The sequence below is a fragment of the Orcinus orca genome, chromosome 12 (genome assembly GCF_937001465.1).
Source record: "Orcinus orca chromosome 12, mOrcOrc1.1, whole genome shotgun sequence".
Taxonomy (NCBI): Eukaryota; Metazoa; Chordata; class Mammalia; order Artiodactyla; family Delphinidae; genus Orcinus; species Orcinus orca.
In genome coordinates, this window is record NC_064570.1 from 27735762 (window position 1) to 27751537 (window position 15776).

At 41.4% G+C, this 15776-nt stretch overlaps 1 protein-coding gene across 11 annotated transcripts in view; it reads left to right on the plus strand.

The window, feature by feature from the left end:
- Nucleotides 1–15776, plus strand: part of AHI1 (Abelson helper integration site 1) — a 246470-nt gene that overhangs the window by 215406 nt on the left and 15288 nt on the right. For 7 of the 11 annotated variants that reach the window (XR_007470454.1, XR_007470450.1, XR_007470457.1 and 4 more), the window contains one exon: nucleotides 1380–14092. The gene's annotated coding sequence lies outside the window, so the exon portion shown is untranslated. Of the gene's footprint in view, nucleotides 1–1316; nucleotides 14093–15776 lie in introns of those variants that run through there. The other 4 variants (XR_007470451.1, XR_007470452.1, XR_007470456.1 and 1 more) reach the window with 4 other exon arrangements.

Below are 15776 nucleotides of genomic sequence, written 5' to 3' on the forward strand. Positions count from 1 at the left end.
CTTCTAAAATTTGTATATCTAACCCCATTGCCTGTGAATCTGATATCTTTACCACTTTTTTCTTAAAATTTCAATAATTTTCTGGAGAAAAGATTCCTAGATTCATAAACAAATTCCACGATATCACAATGCCTGAGTGTAAGCATCTAATTGTAAGAATTCACCACCTCACGCTATATGTGTTTATGCCAGTAAATGAATCTAGTCATTTTCATCCCCTATATTTTTATCACCTAAAGAATATCTAAAAACTTCAAACAATTCTTTGACCTTATTTGGTCTTAAGCAAGACCAATATCCAGCCCAGCAGTGTTTACACAGAAAGTTTCAGGAGCCCCCCAGAGCCCCCGAGGCAGAGGTCTGTGAATCACACATAGACCTGGCTGCCTGGCATAGAGGGATGAGGCTCGACAGTTCTCAGCTTGGGTTCTGCTGAGAGTCATGACACTTTGCATCCAGATTTCTATGGGACTGATGTTACAGATGTTATTGAACACCCTTAACTTTTACTCATGTGCTTTCAACTTTGGATCTTCTATTTCTCCTTAGGATTAGTGCAACTACTCCTGAATATAAACATTAATCTGGTCAGCTTCTTGAGAAATGCAGGCCATTGTGGTAACCCTGCTGTGACACTCATGCCATCTACACAGCCAGGAAAATGTGATTTTGACATTTATCCTCTTAAATAAATCATTCTTCAGCACTATCAGATCATTCCACTCAAAAACTTATTTAACCTTTTTAGTAGGCTGTAGCCATTAAGTTCACTCACAAAAAATGATCATTATTCCAATTCACTTTGTCCTATGCATAGTCATAATTTAGCAGGGAAAGGGAAAGTATTTATTATTATAATTATTCATGATTATAGACTAATTTTAATAATAGCTACCATTTGCTGAGCACAGGGTAGGTACTAGGCTCCTTGTCAGGGGCTTTATGTGCATAATTATCTCATTAAATTTTCAAAATAAGCTTACAAGGTAGATACCATTATCATTACTCCTGTTTAAAAACAAAAACTCTGAAGTTCAGAAAGGTAACACTGTATGTCGGAGATCACACAGCTTGTAAGTCGGGATGTCAGGATTTATATCTCTGGTTTGTCTGACTCCAAAATTCCCCTCTTAATTACTAAATTACTGCCCCTGAGTTTGCCAAACTACAGACTGTATGTTCTTTTAAAATGAAATGGCTTCTTTTTAAAATGCTTCTTCCCCTCACAGTTGAAAAAAAGTGACTTTTTGTTATTTTAGAAATGCGTAAGAAAGTTAAACATTTAATATTTTCCAAATTTCTAATGTGTTTTGCAGAACAGTCTTCAACAAAATAGTTTGATCAAAAATGAATCTCACGCACCCCAATATTCATTGCAGCACTATTCACAATATCCAAGACATGGAGCAGCCTAAATGTCCACCAGCAGATGAATGGATAAAGAAGATGTGGTACATATGCACAATGGAATATTAGTCGCCCATAATAAGGAATGAAATAATGCCATTTGCAACAACATGAATGGACCTAGAGATTATCATACTAAGTGAAGTAAGTCAGACAAAGACAAATATCCTATGATATAACTTATTCGTAGAATCTTAAAAAATGATACGAATGAATTTATTTACAAAACAGAAACAGACTCACAGACATAGAAAACAAACTTAGGGTTACCAAACGGGAAAGGTGGGAGGAGGAATAAATTAGGAGTTTGGGATTAGCATATACACACTACTATATATAAAATAGATAATCAACAAGGACCTACTGTATAGCACAGGGAACTCTACTCAATATTCTGTAATAACCTATATGGGAAAAGAATCTAAAAAAGAATGGATACATGTATAACTGACTCACTTTGCTGTCCACCTGAAACGAACAACATTGTAAATCAACTGTACTCCAGCATAAAACTAAAATTTTTTTAAGTAAAATGAAAAAAGGAATCTCAAAGGTTCATATTGAAATAGTCACACCAACCTTTAGCATTTAAGAAAAATGTTTTCTTTCCAATTTTTATGTGCTACGGAGACGTTACCCTAGTCTAAAAGAAATAAATAATAAAATACCATCACCAATGCATTTCACATCCCTGTAAGAATTGTGTCTATTAGGGTTGCGTTTGGGGTGAAGAAGAGGGTTGTGTAAGGTCTTCCTTCTTGTGTTTCCTCTTTAGTGTCCGTTCACCACCCTCAGGAGACATAGCTGGCCCTTTATGTCATCATGGCCCGTGTACATCATCATGGCAACCATCTCATAAGTGTTAACTTGCCGTTTGCAGAGAGACAGTATCTTTTCATCATTTATTCCCAATGTTACCTTTAGTGCCTGGTGCATAATAGGCACATTCAGTACTCAACAAGGCAGATCACAGGTCCAAAGGCTTATTTTCTGTATATCGATAAGTTGGGGGTGAAATGTAGGTAGGGATATTAACAGATCATGGAAATTATGCAGCAGTATTACACCAATCCAAATTTCTGTGTATTTTTCTATTTCCTCTAGTAAATCTATTTCCTTTCCCCTCTCACTCCCTCCCCTCCACACCCATCCTGGCTTTTAAACTCTTACTTTCTCTCTATTTACAGCCAAAATTGTTTGCAGTGCCCCACACCTGACTTCCAGCTGGTTCTTGTATTCAGGCACAAACAAAAGCAAGACAAACACACACTGCATCTGTACTTTGAAACAGCCTCAATTCCAGGTGGTTGAAAGGACTCCCTGGGGCACCTGAAACTCAGGTGGGACCATAGCAGTGTTTCAAGCCCAGCCCACCTGTAATTCCCCTTTCCTCAAGGTTGCCAGGCAGTCAAGAGCTGGGTGTGCAGAACTGGTGACTCGAGTTCTATCAGGTGTCAGCCTCTGGCACGTGCAGTGGCAAGAGGCAGGCTGATCCTCCAAAACGTCCTCAGCCTGCGCTTCACTGAGGTCACAGCCCGAGGACCTCACGTGTCCCCATCCATTTCCCAAAGAGCATTTTCCTCCAGACTGAAGGGGAAAATCCAGCTTCCTGAACTAGCGTGTGCAGCAGGCGAGCTAGGGAGCCTGCCTTCTGGTGACCAGGGTGCTCAGCCATTCCAGGCCAGGTGTGGGTGCCTGGTGGGTCTCAGTTCTCCCCGTCACTGCTTCCCATTTCCTTGCAGTGCCAGTGGACCTCGAGGCATGTCTAAACTGCCATCACAGGCTTTCTTCGTCAATGATTTACAGCATCAGCCAAATAATCATCTGGCAAGAAGAAAAAGATAACACGGCGTGCTTAACAAGAAGGTAATGTGTGTGAGTGTTTAGGTAGTCGCTAATTATTTTCTGACTGGAGAACCAGATAGACTGTGGCAATGCTGTTTCTAACCCCACTGCTTTAACGCTTTCCTAAGTGGACAAATGGATGTGAATCAGAAAGGAGCGTAAAGTGAGGTGGGCTTAAAAAATAAAGATATCTTCTTTCGATTTGCTTGAGTTCCTGTCTGCCAAGAAATGAAGAAAGCTTCGGAACACCTTACACAACATTTCCCGTTTTCTACCGAAATGCTTTTATTTAGAGTTCAGTTTTATAAATTAGCAAATCAAGTAAGAAGGAAGTCCCTTTCCTTGTAGCACAGCTTAACAAGAGACCCAGGATGAAAACCTCTGCAGAATCTTCATTCCCAGGACCATGGAGGAAAAAATTTATAAGATTTATGCAAAACTTCAAAACAAGCCCCTCCCTACACACACCTCCCCCTTGCGTGGGTGTTTCCTTCACCCCACTACCACCAGTGTTGGTTTTTATGTGAGCATAATTGTGCTTTTGTCTTGGAGTTGGCTCACCTCAATACACTCTAGTCTGAGATCCCTTGGCCTCAAGCCCAGGGTGGGGCTTTGCCCTCAGTACTGTAAATAATGGTAATTACCTTTACAAACTTAAAAAAAATATTTTTTTTTCTTTCCCAAGGCCAAGAATATCCAAAGTCTAGAGCATTCTATATAACCCCTTGTGCGTAAATCTGTTAGAATCTGTATGGCAATGAGAAAGAGTTTCTCCCTCGTGCAATGAATGTCCAAAGTGAAAAGATGGTCACCAGCGCTTAGCTGCCCCGTGGATCACTCTGGGCCTGTGTGGTCTCTGCTTCCAGATTATAGTGGTGATGTAAGTCCAAAAGAACGGAGTAAATTATGAAGTAGAATTTAGCGTTTATTCTCACCGCTGATGCAGAAGTTTCTGTGAATTAGATTGAAACAGAAGCATGTTCCATGTGCCCGCTATCAACTCACAAGGAGAGGAGTTAGGCCGCCTGATTCTAGACTGGGCCATTTCCAAGGCATTACTTCCTGCAGTATCTCTGTCTGCTTGACAGCACCTATTGTTCCGATTAAGTTGACATGCATCCAAGCTTTTGCCTCATTAGATTATCTCCATGGTGCTGAGGCTATAATTTCTGCATAATCTTGGTGTTTTATTTCATGCACAATCGCTAGCAGCTGTTATCCATGTCTAAGATCAAAACAATTAATGAAAATTCAAAAATTTTAAACTCAATAGCTTTTGGCCACATCGACATATCAAGACTCATACAAAAGTTTTGATTTATGAATGAGATAGATTGGTTTCCCGGGCCCCAGAGTTCCTTTGATTATTTTACTTCCAGATTAACTGGCTTGAGTATGGAGACCTGAACATCTGGACAGATGCCCTTAACCTAGCATTCACTCATTTCAAAGGCGAACGACCCAGAGTGGGAAGCCTCTTGGGCATGTGTGATAACTGGAAATTTACTAAGACCCTCAAGGAAGTGTCAGCCTTGTCTGCATGTCATTTTTTCCATTCAGAAGTCAAATTATTGCTCCATGGCTGTGAGAGTTATTGAGGGCATGCTCTGTGTTCATGTTATCGTGTGTTCCAGGCATTTAAATGATCAAGAATATTCATCTGTGAGGTTTCTTGTGCTAAGAGGAGGTGATTCATAATGCAGCTACCAGAACGTGAAGCTCTGTGATCCATCATATACCATCACTTTATTAACAATCACTTTCCCTTGGCTCAGGGCCCTGCTGAGGATCAAGAGGGGTCCACCCCCGGGCTCTGGAGCCTTCCCCTGAAGTGCTAACTTATAATCAGCAGTAATAAACTTCCCTTCTCACTAGGAGGGCTCAATGTTTAGGAGGTAATTTCTCTTTGGCACTTGGCCTCATTCCAAATGTTCAGAACTTCTTGTGGAGGTTCTGAGAGCTATTCATGCAGCCCTGCTGATGCTTGCTCATCTGTTTGTTAAAGACTCCCTTGTCCCCATGTGACCCCTCAATCCATCCACCATGCAAGTTCCAAAGACTGACAGAGAGAGCACCATGCAGATGGCTGTCTGGACTCTACACAAATTCAACCCTCCTGGGGGACTCCCCAAATGGCTAATGTCCTTGTGCACAAGAATGAAAAGTGACTCCATGTGAGGTACAGTGCGAGTTATTCTGGGGGAAACAGACACAACAGCACAGAACTGGTGAGGCGAGGCTGCCCCGTTCACCATCTTTGGAAATTTTAAAATTGGGCTGCGTCTCAGTATCTCTTCTCTCTGCTGCACAGTCTCTAAAATAACTTGTTTGATGGTGATGGAAAAAAAGCTGAGGGCAAACAGGAATTGGTTTTCTAGGTCACGTACTTTAAGACTTACTGAACACCTAGAGAATCCAACACACAGTATCATCCCCATTCTGGAGGAGCGTCCATGGAGCGCCGTCTCTGAGGGTCTATCGATACAAAAGGAGTGTCTCAGCCTTGGCATCCAAGCTGGAAAGGCTTAGGGATAATTTTTCAAAACTTCTGTCTGAAACTGTTTCATTCTTTCACTGAAGGTTAACATTGGTTCGAAGTACTATTGCCATTCATTTGTGTTGAACTTCATTAGAACAGAGAGAGGGGTAGGGGTAGGAATTGTTTTCTAAACCATAAGACTTGACTCTGGTTCTTTCAGGAGAAAAAGGGGTTAAGTCCTCTGGGTAAAACATTGTCAATCACTAGTGACTGCCACCAAGATGAAAAACAAGCTGCACCTGTACATGGGCAATTTAAGAGATTCTGGTCAGCTATTTTTCTCTGGTGCTTTGTTCTGCCAGCTGCCTCTGCTTTGGATGCAGGTGGAAGCATGGACTTTGCTATCTATAAAAAAATTTAATGGTGAAGATCAACTTCCGCTTCACCTCCCCAGGGATCAAAGTTTTGGGGCTCTTTTTTTTTTTTCTTTCCCTGAAAGACTAGTAGAGCAAAGCTCAGATCAGACAATGGACATGTTGTTGAGAAGCCCATTCTCCCCAGAGAAGTAGCAGAAGATCTTTGGTGGGTTATAGTTTTTTTCTTCCCAATTTGAAGAAACTAATAGAAGCAGAGAGATGCATGCCTCCACAGGGTGAGGTTAAGCATCTGCTGGGAGGAGGGCTGGGGAATGACAGCTGGGGAAGACTCGTTACCACCACTACGTTTACAGTCGGCCACCATCGTGAGCCTGACAGGGAGCGGGCAAATGCGACATGGAAGTGACAGTCTCTGCGCCTGCCAGTGGGAGAGATGTGCTTCCGTGCAGCCTCATCTCTATGGAAGCGGGATGTCACAAATCTTACATGGGTTGGATTACTTTCCATTGCACAATCAATGACAAGCAAAATGTGTAGGTAGAAAAGAAGCTTAAAAATTAAATGCTGTACGGGCTTCTCTGGTGGCGCAGTGGTTGAGAGTCCGCCTGCTGATGCAGGGGACACGGGTTCATGCCCCAGTCTGGGAGGATCCCACATGACGCGGAGCGGCTGGGCCCATGAGCCATGGCCGCTGAGCCTGCGCGTCTGGGGCCTGTGCTCCGCAACGGGAGAGGCCACAGCAGTGAGAGGCCCGTGTACCGCAAAAAAAAAAAAAAAAAAAAAATTGAATGCTCTGGACTAACCCATACAAGAAGCTTAAGTGACGTGCCTCACCAAAGACATTCTCAAGGTTCTTGTATTAATTCAACAAACACCTGTTGCTACCATGTGCCAGGTTCTAAATTAGTTATTGGACATACAGTGGTTGTTACGAGCTGAATTGTGTCTCCCCAAAATTCATATGTTGAAGTCCTAACCCCCCAGCACTGTATTTGGAGGTAGAGCCTTTAAAGAGGTAATTAGATTAAAATGAGGCCATTAGGGTGGGCGTTAATACAATCTGACTGGTGTCTTCATAAGAAGAAGAAATTTGGACCCACAAGGAAACACCGAGGAAAGACCAGGTGAAGAGACAGAGAGAAGGCGGATGGCCATCTGCTTGCAAAGCAGGGAGACCTCAGAAGAAACCCAACCTGCCGACACCTTGATCTTGGACTTCCAGCCTCCCAGGACTCTGGGAAAACAAATTTCTGTTGCTTGAGCCACCCACTCTGTGGCAGCCGAGCAGATGATTACAGTAGTGAATAAAGCCAGGTCCAAGTCCTCACTGAACTTACAATCAGTTGAGGAACCGACAATGTCATGCCCATTAAGCAGAGGAGAAAGTGACTAAGGGCACTTTTAGGCATTGCCTGGCGAGCCTGACTTAGTAAGAGAACCAGGACCAGGAATTCCAGCTAATCTTTGGACATACTTCATTATGACACCTATGGTCATTACCCTTTATATTTGAATTAAGGGTTAAACAGAATTATCACTGTGCTTCAACATGAGAAAGCAACAAATCCTGCACTGATCACGTGACAGGGGGAGGGGAGAAATCTAACAGATACGACCTAAAAGGTTAAATGGAAAAGAAGCATGTGCCTAGATGAGCATCACATGCAGACACATCACAGATGTGTGGGCTTCAACATTACCAGTAGAAGGAAAGGAAATCTGTATATTTTTATAATCACTACACAGGTGCTTATTTTAGATTGTTTTCTTGAACGTTGTTAGTTTGTTGTTTTTTTTTTAACCTCACTGCCCTATACTTGTTGCCTCAAAGGAAGCATAACATTAGATAAAAATACAGAAGCTGCTATCTGGAGTTCAACAGGTTAAAACAGAGCTAAAAGTAGCTCCTAGGCATGTCATATGGTTGGCTGACTATTTAATCCCCTGATATGTACGAGAAATGGAAGCGTTCTCGTCTGTGTATCTGCCAACTGTCCATGAAGCTTTACTCTTCTCGGGATTTTGGGGGACATGGTCATTGGGAGACTGAGTTTACTAACCCAATGAAAAGTACAAAGTTCTCCTATGCTGACTAGAGAAAACTGTGACAGAATGTATACTTTCTGTTGTGTGGCTGATATACTCATTGTATGTTCAGATATTGTGATTCTGTCCAGACAGGCAAGGACCCCTGTGTGTGTAGAATTGGAAGTAGGTAGGGTCTCAGATAAAGGGAGAACTCACTTACAGTTGTAAAAACACCACCACAGCCCTGAGGGTGGTGTGGAGACCTCGGGCTGGAACCCAGAGTAAGGATCTAATGGAAAAAACTTATGCAAGTGACAGAGTTAAAAATCTCTTTCTCGGTCTTAAGTAGGTCTTATTTTGCCAGATAAAATAAGACCCTCCAGTCAAATCTGAATTTCACATGAACAACAAAAATCATTTTAATTGTAAGTATGTTTCATGCAATATTTGAAACATACTAAAAAAATGTTATTTCTCTGAAATTGAGATTTAACTGGGCGTATTTTACTTGCTAGACCTGGCAATGCTATCTTAATGGCAAATACTAGCTTCATTGTGGAAGGAAAGTAAGATTCAGTCATCTCTGTTTGGGGAGCTGGGCCTAGAGCTGGGTTATGTCATCTGTGAGACTGTGCCCATCTTTCGGGACTGGAACTGAGTAGCCTTTCTGCATAGTATGTGGCACCAGAGTCAGCAGGTTAGAAAGATGAGAAAACTATGCATCATATTACTCCCAGAGCATTTAATGAACCTTCAAGAATGCCCAGGCCTGTGAATTCTCAGCTGTGCCAAGGTGACAAACCTAAGGAAAGGATTTGGGACCATACTTCGGCAGGAGCATTAAAAGCAAGTCCCCTAGGGGACAGCAAGGGCTGAAATCAAGGGGACAAAATTGCAGTCAATTGGCCAGTTAACTTCCCACCTGGGAGACTCTGGGACTTGTTTTATGGAGAGAGGCAAATACTGCTCCCAAGTGTGAAGAACTCTGGAAGAGGGACTTCCCTGGTGGTCCAGTGGTTAAGAATCTGCTTTCCAATGCAGGGGACACAGGTTGCGGGTTCCATCTCTGGTCGGGGAACAAAGATCCCACATGCCACTGGGCAACTAAGCCCACAAGATCTAGAGCCCACGCACCACAATTAGAGAGAAGCCCGCGTGCCGCAATGATCTCGTGTGCCACAACTAAGACCCAATGCAGCCAAATAAATAAATAAATATTAGAAAAAATAAAAAGGAACAAATCTGGCAGAATGCTAAGGCTCCCTGGTTCTGCTGTAGTCACTCCCTCCCTCTTCAGCCAAGGGATTCCTTGATTCATCAGCGAATATTTATAGAGCACCTACCATGTGCCAAGCACTGTGCTAGGTCTGGGAATACAACTACCTCCAGGCATCACCCTCACCCTAGGGAGCCTCTGGTCTCAAGGGGGATCCTCATGCTGCTCTTCTTAGACTCAGCCCTGCGCCCAGGCCTTGCCATCCAGCTGGCATCTCCATTACACAGGCTCATTCAGTTACGATCTTCTCCTCTTCAGCATTGGGGAACCAAAGAGTGCATCACAGACACTTTTGTTGTGGTTTGGGTCCCTGTAATAACTCATCACATGGGCCTGGAGCTCTTTTCTTTCATTCTGGCTTGGAGACGAGCACAGCAGCTCAGTTCTCCCCTCATCCTAAGGCTGTCTGGTCTCTACGTTCAAAGGGTTCCAGGTGTATTCAAGTTAAATAACCACGTCCGGGGTAACCCCCGCTTCCTGTCACTCTCCAGCACATTTCCCTGTTTCATGGTCCTCACTGCATATGTCACTATCTGGAATTGTTTCCCTTGTTCATTTGTGTATTTGTTTATCACCTCTTCCTAAATTAGAATGAATACATCACGAAAGAAGTAAACTCATCTCTCATTCACCATTGTACCTCCAAAGCTTAGAATAGTACCTGACACTGGTGGACACTTAAATATTTATTGAAGGAATAAGAAACAATTAAGTGATCAAACAACCAAATTACCTGTTCCAGGCCACCTGTGACATGCATGGGGTGGATCTCATGCACTGGAACATGGCTACATTTGGAAGATGTTAAACTGTGTCTTCTAAGGATGATGAGCATGTGCTCTGTTTTCTCATGGGGTTATCTGGTGTATCTATCTTCCTTATCATGGTCAGGGCCACCAGCTGGTCACCCATACTGGGAACCTGGAATCAACATAGTCTCCCCCTTCTCTCTTTCCCTCCCTCTACAGTGAAACTACAACTGAGTATTGTTTCTTCTACTTCAATAGTGGTAGAGCTAGTGAACCTGCTCTCTGCCTCCATCCCACCTCCTCCAAGTATATTAGTCAAGGTTCTCAGAGAAACAGATCTAATAGGATCAATAGGATGTGTTGTACATATGTGTAAGAGTCTGCTTCTCTTGCCATTCCAGAAACATTTGAAAGAACCCACCTCCCTACACTATGTCCCTTTCTGGCTGAAATACCTAGAGAGATTGCTGTTGTGTGTGTGTATGTATATGTATATAAATGTATTTTTATATTATAAATATATGAGAGAGATTTATTTTAAGGAATTGGCTCACAAAATTGTAGAGGCAGAATTCCTTCCTCTTCGGGTGACCCCAGTCTTTTCTCTTAAAGCCTTCAACTGATTGGATGAGGCTACCTACATTACGCATGGTCATCTGCTTTAGTCAAAGATTTAAATGTTAGTCACATCTAAAAAATACCTCCACGGCAACATCAAGACTGGTTTTTGACCCAAAAAATGGGCACCGTAGCCTAGTCAAGTTGACACATAAAATGAATGGTCACAGATGACTGTCTGCCTCCATCCCAACCTACTCTGGGGTGCTTTCAGGACAGCAGAGGATGGAAAGCTAAAAATTATATTTCTAAGACTCCCTTGCAGCTAGGTAAGGCAGCTCAGGCACAATATTTAAGGGGGTATTGAAAACCTTAGTAATCAAGATAAATAATCTTAATGAAGTATTTTTAAAAATTAAAATATAATGCAATATTACTGTTGTCTTTTGCCTTTGTCCCCAGTGTGGCTTGGCATGGTACTTGGTCCTTAATGTAATTAGGTTTCATCAGTGAGATGCACTCATGTGATACCTGGAAGGCAGAAATGAGGTGGAAGTTATCTTTCTATGCTAGTCTCTGCTGGCAAGTCTAATTGTGCTCCAGCATGCCATCTCTTGCTGTAATGAGGGTTACAAAGTATGGGCTGGGGCATGTACATTTTGCTGTTGCAGATGGAACGAGCACAGCAAAGCTCTAGAGCCACTACTAGCAGTGACAGCAGCTCCTGCCACAGGTAGGGGAAACTTCCTGAAATCTGAAGGTGTCCTCTTGATTCCCCACTTCTCTTACTGAGGCAGGGGTACAATTCCCAAATGGGTCATTCTGCAATTGTGTTCATTCCTAGAGATTGACCTAGAGTCTGCTTCTCTTGTCCTTCCAAAAAGTTTGGAGAAAACTAAATTCCCTATATTATGTTCCTTTCTGGTTGAAATACCTAGAGAGGTCACTGCTCCTTGCACCTGAACCCCGACCAGTGCCATCATCCTTCACATATTCATCCTATCCCTTCCAGCGCTACCATCCTGTTCTTAATTCAGGCCCCCTTTTTAATCTCTCCTCTGCCTTCTCTAGTATGGTTTTCAGATCACTGTCAACTCACCCTCCTTGTGCACTTATTTTTCTACATTCTTTATTCTTCACCAAGATAGAATTATCCTCTTCCCTGTGAGCTCACATCACACTTTACTATATAGATTGACCCTGTTCCCAAAGATTTAGGTAACATCAGCACATCATCTGGGAAGTGTGATGTTAAAAATCCAATATTGAAAATCTATAAAATTTCTTTAAATTCTCAAGGAGCTTACATTTATTTTCTACCTTCCATCTCTGCTGAATTCCTCACTTCTTGATTTCACACATTCTGCATATTCTCACAAGGCCTTTTTATGCACAGAAGAACTTACTGAACAGTTGAGTGTAAGCAAGTTCTTAAAAAAAAAAAAAAAAATCCTGTATCTTCTCTGCCATGCTGCTCAGGTCTCCCTGATTTCATCCTTTCTTGTCCGTTCACTGCCCTGCTCTCTCTCAGAAAGAAAATTCTTCAATTTTCTAATGTACTTCATTTCTTCCACCCTCTCGTTATAGACCTTGTCTTATGTTTCCACATCCAGTTGACCAATCATGGTTTTCTTCCTATGAAATGGCATTGCTTCCCAAAGAGGACTTCTTCTACAGCTCAGTTTGGGTAGATGAGCGGGCGAAACTAAGTTACTCTAAATAATTGTATCAAGATTGTGGGAGTTCACAGGAGCAGTCTGGGAGAAGAGGTGAGAAAGGCACCAGTGAGGAGAAGGACCAGGAGAATGACTGGAAGCCTGGATACTCCATGAGGTCGTCTGGCCAATGAGAACTCCTAAGGAGGTAGGGGAAGGACATTCAAGAACAGAAATGTATGCTATTAAATTGAAGCGCTGGAGACAGAACACATAGTGTTCAGGAACTCTGGCTGTGGGTTGCTGACTGTTCAAAATTCAGCTCTACCACTAACTAGCTCTGCAACTGGCAAGTTCCTTAACCTCTTTTATCTTCAATTTTTTGTGTAAAATAGGATAATAATTGTTTTTTTAAAAGCCTATATCCAATGACTACTGAAGGATTAAATAAGATAATATATGAAAAGTGTCTGACAAAACAAGCCAGTTGTCTGGAAATGTTGCTATGATGATGATAACAGCAATGCTGAACAGGTGCTGTTACTGCTGCCATGTAAATCATCATTGCATCCCCAAATCTTCAATTAAAAGTCTATGAATTTGATATTAAAATATTTAAAATATTAATAACTGAATTTCCCATTCTGGTTGAAGTAATAATGAAAACAAGGGCAAGAAAATCCATAAACTGACCTAATGTAGCAGAAGCAATTGCTCTTGAACACAAGCATGCAAGCTCCTTGGGGAATAACCAGAATCTTGGAGTTTGACTTTCCTGACATTGGGGATAGAGGACTGAGTCAATTGTACCCACATCTTGAAAGGGCAGGAAGAATCCAGCTGATATTTGAATAACTATTCTTCAAGCATTCACTATGGAGATGGCCATTGCATGGCAGGCAGGCTGCCCTTCCCCACTTCTCTGGTTGTCACTGGCAGCACTGCTGTGTTGAGAAGGATTCTGAAGTCATGCCCAAGCTCAAGTTGAGCCGGTAGGGCCTTGACTGATTAAGGACCCCTGTCATGACCCAGAAATGTTCTATGTCTGGGGTCATCAAACTATAGCCCAAGGCCAAATCCAGCCTACCACCAGTTGTTGTATAACCCATGAGCTAAGAACGCTTTTTACATTTTGGAATGGTTGAAAAAATGTTTAAAGACAATACTATTTTATAGAGCATGAAAATGATATGAAATTCAAATTTCACTGTCCATAAATAGTTTGAATTTGGTCAACAAAAACAGTTGTAGAAAATTATTTTTCACTCTTGTCATAAAAATTCTGATTTTTATCTTTTGGCCCAGAAAGTCTAAAATATTTACTATCTGGCCCTTTATAGAAAAAGACTGCCACCCCTATTTTACCTGATCCAGAGGAGTCAGTGTATTGCCACAAAGTGTCTTCTCTTCCTCTCACCCTCAAGGCTGTGCTTATTTTTTTTTATTGGAGTATAGTTGATTTACAATATTATCTTAGTTACAGGTGTACAGCAAAGTGATTCAGTTTTATATATATATACGTATTCTTTTCAGTTTATTTTCTATTGTAGGTTATAGTAAGATATTGAATATAGTTCCCTGTGCTATACAGTAAATCCTGTTGCTTATCTATTTTATGTATAGTAATTTGTATCTGTTAATCCCATACTCCTAATTTATCCTTCCCCTCCTCCCTCTTCCCCCTCTCCCCTTTGGTAACTATAAGTTTGTTTTCTATGTCTGTAAGACTGTTTCTGTTTTGTATATAGATTCATTTGTATGTGCTTATTATTTTTAACTTGCTTTTATCATATAAATATTGTGGGTGGGAGCCCAAGAGACCTGTGGATTTTCTTTCTTTTGGTAGAAAATTTCTTTTTAAAATTATTCCTTAATGACAAGTTTGGGATAAGTCAATAATGCATGCTGATTGACTTTTTTTAAATCAAATACTAAAAATGAGTCGGTCGCTCTCATCATCCTCTGCGTTACAGGGCCACACCATTTTCATGATGAAACATTCTTGGTGTTTCTTCTACTTTCATGGTGACTGCTGGGTCTACTTTATCTAATTTTTATGCCTTTATTTTTTTTAAAAAAGCTTTCTTAGACTCTGCACACCACCACCCACTCCTCTCTGACAAATTGCAGACACCTGAAAAGTATTTTCTTTCTTAGTGAGGAGTAGAACTTGGATACAGTACCTGCTGGATGGGTACAGTGCTTTCACTACAGCCTTGACCTTGCACATTCCCCATTCCCAGAAGCCGGGCACCTTCCTCTTCCACCTGAGCTACCCGTTGCCCTTTCTCTAGAAAAACTGTGTGAACTTTGAATTTTTTCGAAGTAATAATTTTCCTGATAATTACATTATAATATCGCTGGAGCTTATCTTTATTTCTGATTGATCTTCAGTTGGCACCAACTCCTAAAACTTTCTCCTTCTAGGCCCCACCCCTGTGTCCCCCACTGCAGTTAATGATCTATTAACAAATGCATAAGAGCTTTAATGGAGTTGCCATTTAAAAAAGAAGCCTGTGGAGATTATTTCAGAGGAGAGAAAAATCCTTCAGGGAGTGAAAATAATACCCTAATTGTAGGTTCTGGGGATTTTGATTTCTTCTTCAGAATTTCTTATCCCTTCTTTTCTGAAAACATATTTCCTGAAGCCTATTTACTCATTTATCAACCATTTACTTTATTTTTCTTAATTGATTTTTACAAAAGCAACATCTGCTCTTTGTGACAAGTCAAACAATGGAGTTATAAAGAAAATCACCCTTCCCCTCCTTTCTCCAACCTCTCTTGCTGGGTTAACCGAGGATTGCACCTAGGATTTCTTTCATCCACTTCACTACATTCAGATAGACAAAAACAAATGCAAAGAGTTATTTGCTGTCTACCTTTTACAAATAATAGGGGTGTTCCATACATATCACTCTGAAATTATAATCAGTATGCATAAATATAACTCATTCTTCTTAGTAGTTGTATATTATTTAATGGTAGAGCTCTTGATGTCTCTGTTGATAGACGGTCAATTCAACAAAGATTTACTTTGCACAAAATAAATGCTAGACTCTTTGATAAATGCTGGGGAGAGAAAAATTAATAATGCATCACCTTTGATGAAGTCAAGGTCCTGTGGAAGAGATTAAACAAATGATTTCATGTGAACACAGAGTTCTACAATGAGGGGTGTACAGTTATACTGAGAAGAGATAGAGAACTAGAGGGAGATTTAGATTCATCTAAGGATGAAACTTGACAGACAAGGTGGGAAGGCACAGGCTTAGAGAACAGCATGTGCAAAGCCAAGGAAGTCTGATGGAACATGGCACCCTCAGGAAACTGGCTAATGCACAGTGTGGAGCAGCTGGAAAAGGGCAGAATGGTAGGTTGGCACAGAAGTGAATGGACTTG